Source organism: Numida meleagris, chromosome 1, assembly GCF_002078875.1.
Source record: "Numida meleagris isolate 19003 breed g44 Domestic line chromosome 1, NumMel1.0, whole genome shotgun sequence".
NCBI classification, from domain to species: Eukaryota; Metazoa; Chordata; class Aves; order Galliformes; family Numididae; genus Numida; species Numida meleagris.
In genome coordinates this window covers 45,922,908-45,928,907 of record NC_034409.1, presented here as the reverse complement: position 1 = coordinate 45,928,907, position 6,000 = coordinate 45,922,908, and positions in this window count along the sequence as shown.

The window sequence follows — 6,000 nt, the reverse complement described above, 5'->3', positions numbered from 1 at the left end:
ACAGAAACCAACACAGATGCCCAGACAGAGCTCCTGAGGGAACACATGGCCACTCAGACTGTGGACTGCAGGGTGTGCTGAGCTTTCTGCCAGTGTCTGAAGGCAGCAGTGAGCACACCTGTGGGAACTGTGCTTAGGGAGAACTGCTCCATCATGGGGACAGAAGCTGGGGGAGGTGAGCTTTTCTATAAAATCACCATTTTAAAATTTTAAATAAAATCACAGTTTTTAAGCACAATCATTTTGCAAACATGAGAAAACTTTTAATTTTTTCTTTTGCTAGGAATTTAGAAAGTGCTTGTTACTTTGTAACATCCAAGTAATCTTCTGTGTTTAAAAAAAAAAAAAGAAGAACGTGAATCAGTTTGTCATTTAAACACCATCAAACGCTATGGAGTGATAGCTTTCTATTAACTTGTTCTAACAGCAGAAGCCAGCACAGAGATGTGCTTGTGTTGTCCAAGAACTAGCAGCCAAATTTTAGAGGATTCTATGATAGAGTCTCTTAGTGTCTTTATGGACTAGAACACAGGGCTGGATTTGTCAAGAACGATGCCCAATTTCTGGAGGGCATTTGGTTGACATCTAAAAAAGTAAGGATGTACACTGTCTGTGAGTTAACCAAGTTAGCTGCATCAATATGTGCTTGTTTTGAGCTCTTCACATTGTGGTAATGGCTTCATTGCCTTTTGCTGAATGTTTAGCTCAGAAGCTGCTGTTTCTGCCATGCAAGTGACATCCAAAACTATTAACCTAACTTTAAATGCGTATCCAAAACCACTTTTCATCTTCAAAGATGGGTCTTGGTGTGCTTTTGAATACCTGCTTTGGTCTCTCGTCAGTATTTGAATGCAGGTATCAGTGTTTTCCTGCAGAAATTAAGGAGAAAAGGTTTCCTTTAGAAAAAATGTCGTATAAAAATGTTCCTAGTTACTACTGTCTTGTTTGCATTATCACTGTGTGCACAGATGTGAGAGTTCATAATAGCTTTTGCTGTACTGTGCTGCTCAGTACAGCCTGATGTGCTGTAGTAGAAGTGCTGTAATTGAGGAGAGGGAAAGAGCGTAGCTACATCTGTTGTGCAACATGCTCGGGTACAACCTCAAGTGCATTTCTCCTGTGTGTTGGGAGCCACAAATGTTCAGTCTTTAATTAAGATGAAGGAAAGAAAGGATGGGATAAACAGCACTGTCATCTCTCACCGCGCTAGACTGTTTGACATAAGGCAATTTTTGCCTCTTGGTGACAGACAAAAGATATCAAGAAAGGTCTGAAGCAGATCGTTTTGTCTACTTACGCGTATTTTCTGAGTTCTGTATTTTAAATGAATTAAGTTAAAAAGCCTAGTTCACCCGTAGCCTTTTACTGCTTTAAGCCTTTTTCAAATGCCTTACTTCTGAATTGTATTGTTCTCAATTACAGAATACAGAGCTTTCAAGCCATTAGTGACAAGATGCATTTCCTGAAGTCTTACTGCCATTGCTTTTCTTACATTTTCCTATGAAACACATAAAATCCTGTCCTGAGGCAAAGGAACAATGTTGTTTAATTTCAATTTTGTGCTAATTATTTAACTTTACCCTTTTGCTATAGCTGTCTCATGATAATTGGTCCCAGAATCTTGGTGTAAGCTCTACAGACACCTGCAGGAAATAGTAAAAACAAACTAAACCCTTGAAGCAGTAATTTGGAGAGGAGCACAGTGACAGCTGACCATGATACAGGGCTGTGCCAGTTGAAGGGAATGTTTCCGTATGGGTGGTGATATAGCTATGTGATTGCCTGTATGCTTTCAAACCACTTTTAACCAGCGTTATGTGGGTAAAAGTACAGCTTCAAGTAAAAGCAGTAAAGCCATTTTCAGATCAAGAACGTCCATCAGCTCTTAGCACAGCTATTTTAAGTTGAACCCACTAGACTTGTGTGTAGGCAAGCTCCAAGATGTGTGCAGAGGATGCCCTCAATAGGCTGATATGTCAACAGGGACACCCAGGGAACCTGATTTCTCTTTCCTCTGCATCCTGTAAATTTCTTTCCACAGTTGTGTAAAATGAATGACAGTGCTGCGTACTGAATTTACACAGAGCAGCATGCAGTCCATGAAGCCTCCAGTCCTGCAGCTCTTGACCTTTATCTTCTAACAAGCTTGCACTTCATTTTCAAAGTGTGCATTCTGACTTTACGTTTCCCATCCAGACCATATCTCCCCAACTTAGTTTCTAGGCTGGATTAAGATATTGTCTTTGGCAAAGGACGATGAAGGGGAAGCTGGGCTTGCTTTGCTGCAGCAGGACCACCACCCCATCACCACCACCGCTATGCTCATGCAGTAAATGCTCTGTTGGTTAGAAAACCAGGAAGTCCAGGCAGGAGGGATCTGAAGCAGAGGCTGTAAGACCACTGAACTTTATCCTCTGTGTTTAAATTGCCAGTGCTGCCTGTTAAGAGTGAGAGCAATGCTTGCTTTCTCATACTCTCACTCCCTGATGCTTTATTCCAGGGTGGCAAGAAAGACTGCTTTAGTCCCTGGCAACGCTTTATACGTAGGTGTGAGCAAAACTACCTAATTTGTAGTGAAATGTGCTGCCAGCTACAGACTTTGAGAAAGTCAGAGTCCTTAGGCAGGATTAAACCTGCTGACAGTCTGCATTATCCCGTGTGTTATGATTTTTTTTTCTTTACTTAGGCAAGCACGTGTTGCTTTAGACAAACCAGAACCCATCCAATGATACCTGCTTTTTAAGTGCATTGGTAGTATGAGGACTGCAAGGAGAAAGAAGTGTTTGTTGCTCCCAAGTAGAATGGGAGTATCCTGCAGGACTCCTTATGTAACCAGCACCTGCATCATCCAGATCTCCACTGCAACAACAAACACAGCACTTGTCTTCCTGGCAGGTAACCTTGCTGATCTCTACATTGTACACCTGCTGCCAGGGAGAATGAAATGGAAGGTGGAAGGACTGCTCATTGTCTCTCTAAACCACAACAAGATGACAGCGTGCCTCAGACCATTCCTGATGCATCAGCAGCTGGTGAGCCATTAGCTGCCCCTTCCCAGTGACTCCTCAGGTGTGCTCATGTCTGGCACCGACTGCTTCAAGAGCAGCCTGATGCATGCAGGAGCCATGAGAAGAAATGTTATTAATTATCTGTCTCTGACAGAGTGATGGCCATATTATGTCCCCCTGTAGGTTTCCCGTGACAGTAGGTGTTAGGTCAGGTTGCGTGGGTCTGTGCTCCCTGCTGGATGTCTTTCCTGGCTCCCAAAAACTCCTTCCTTCCCTTCCAGCCTGCTACTTGGGCACCTGCCCTGCTGTTCTGCATGGGGAGCACTTGGCTGTGCTGACTGTGAGCAAGACGCTCAGAGCTGGTGCAGTTACAGATGGGGTCTGAGAGCTGTCAGGCTGACACCAAGGTGTGTAAGCACTAGAGAGATGAGGAATGTTTGGATTCTTGCACCCTTCCTAAAGATATGTCTTCATCTGTGTTTCAGAGGAGTAAATCTTTGGTCTTTTTGACTCTCGCTGAGTTTGCTCAGCTGTATGCAGGTCCAGAGATGTAAGTAAAATGGAGGGCAAATACCCTGTCAGCATGTAGAGATTATACCAACTTTTTATTCTTCTGGAATAACTTTTGTTGGTTGGTTTTGCCAGCTGAATTACAAGCTTTTTGCTTTTTGTTGCATCTGCAGTATGAGGAAGTACCATTTGAATCTTTTACTTAAAGCAAGATTCTTATCTTTTGCTTTCAAACTTCTCAGAGTCAAGATACCTGCTTTCCACTGGAATTACATTCTTGTGTTACTTTTTAGCCTCACATAGAGTTTGAAATTAATCTGCTGCCATTTTTCGTTCTGAGTTTTGACCCTGGGACTGCAAATGGACAGAGGCAAACTTACTGAAAGTACTTGTGGAATGAAACGAGCTTAAACTGGTGACTCAGTCGTACAGCATTTTCTTGTACAGACCTTTCTCCTTAGCGAGAGGTCCTACAACTAACGATGGCAGAGTTGGATTCAGGCTTGAATTCATTGCAAGTTCATTGGATTTACAGCAGCTTTTGCTGGTTGTAAATGCTGTCACAGTGCTTCAAGATGCGGTAAATTTCTTCTGCTAGAGCCACCCGACGGGGACAGCCTTGTTCGGAAGGAAGGCGAGACTGGTGCATAGCTACCAGAATTTTTCAGCAATTTGCTCTGAAGGAGTGCAAAGCAGATCTAAAGCTGTCCCCATCCCTCTGGGAAGATCAGATGGCCAGGACATGGGCTCATCTTCCCTGAGGGAGATGTTTTGTTGGGGAACACTGATTCACAATGAGCCATTTCTATAGAAGTCTGATTGCAGATTGGAAGGGATCCATGTCTGGCCCACAGACTGGGGGGGGAAAAAAAGAAAAAAGAGCTGTGGTAGATGATAAGTGTATATGCAATCCTTGGCTGGAATGGGTACCTGCAATCAGGTTGTCAAGCAGAGATATCAATCACAACATGACAAGTCTCGAGGCTTGTGTTTGTTAGTTCTAGAGTGTATTTCACTGCTTTAAACTGCTTGCATAACAGCAGGAAATCAAATCCAACTCCAAGGTTTAAAGTGTTTGCTCTGTGAAAATCCTCTGAGTTTAATCTTCTTTGGAACATATATATGATTCAATGAGAATTAAATCTGAGCAGAAGGTTTATGAAGCATGAACGTATACATAAGCAAATGCACGCACTTGGATATGCACATCTGCACACGCTGCACCAAAGTCCTGATTTCCTACTTAAAAGAAAAACCGAAGTGTTAGTTGGCTCAGAATTATAGAACTGAATTGAATTCCCTTGAAGTAATTAGGGCAGTGCATGGGGCTTGGCGCGGTTTTTCGCACATCTGTACAATTGTATGAAGTCATAATTTCTCCTAAATTTCTAACTCATTAGGAGATGAGGTGTATATGTGTACTGGCTGACTTGTTTTTCAGTGGTCTTCAGGGACTACAGGCTTGAGTATCTTGCTGAATTGGAGCTGCAACTGCTCCGGAGTACAATAACGGTTCAAGTGGGACTTCCCAAACCTTGTTCCAAATGGATCAGCACAGCCAGCTGCTTTGGAGATCATCTGCAGCTGAGAAAGCAGGAGCACCATTTGCTCTGCATAGAATGGGATATGGGGGGACTTATAGCATATTATTCTGTTTTCAGTACTGCTTGTGTACTTCCCTCTACCTTCCCTCTTTTTACTCTTGTGTTGAGGGGTGTGGTGTTAATCCTTAATAACATTTGGGGAAAGAATTCCTATTTAAAAGGGTTTCTTTTCTCCATTTGTATTAGCAGTTTTCAGCTCTTTGTGGCATACTGTGTAAAAGATGCTGTGTGAACAGTACATGGAATGGAAGCAGAAGATAAACTGAACTGGAAAAATGAGCAGGCTTGGGGAATCTAAAAGTGTTAACACCGCTTTGAGCTAAATTACTAACACATACTTTGTAGTAGTCAAAAATTATATTGGAGTAATTTCCTGGCATTCAAATGTATCTGAGAACTCCTACTATTCTAATTCTAGCTTTATGCTTCCAGTGAATAGGCTCCAATAAATGCTACTTTTTGTTCTCATTTTCCTTATACAGGCTTCAGTTTCAATTTACATAAATCATATGCCGTGGGCTGTTTTGCTACTTCCTCTGTTTGTCATTCTGTGTATTTTCCTGTATGTGGTAATGCTTTGAAAAGATTTACAGTCTTTCTGAGGCATACTGAACTAGGGGACTTATTCCCCAGATTTATGCTCCCAGTGTTAATTGCCTTACTTTATAAATAAATTCAGCAAGCCAAAGCCAGAATATTACATTTTATGTTAAAGATGATGAACATAATCAAATGAATTGGCAACTGTGCAGGTCCTTTTTATTCTGTGCTTTGTGTGCTTTGTGGTACATGTCTGCAACAGTGTTCTGGATTATCTGTCTTTGCCCAACAGATCAAAATATCATAAAAGTTTGTTCAGACCATGTTATGCTTCTGAA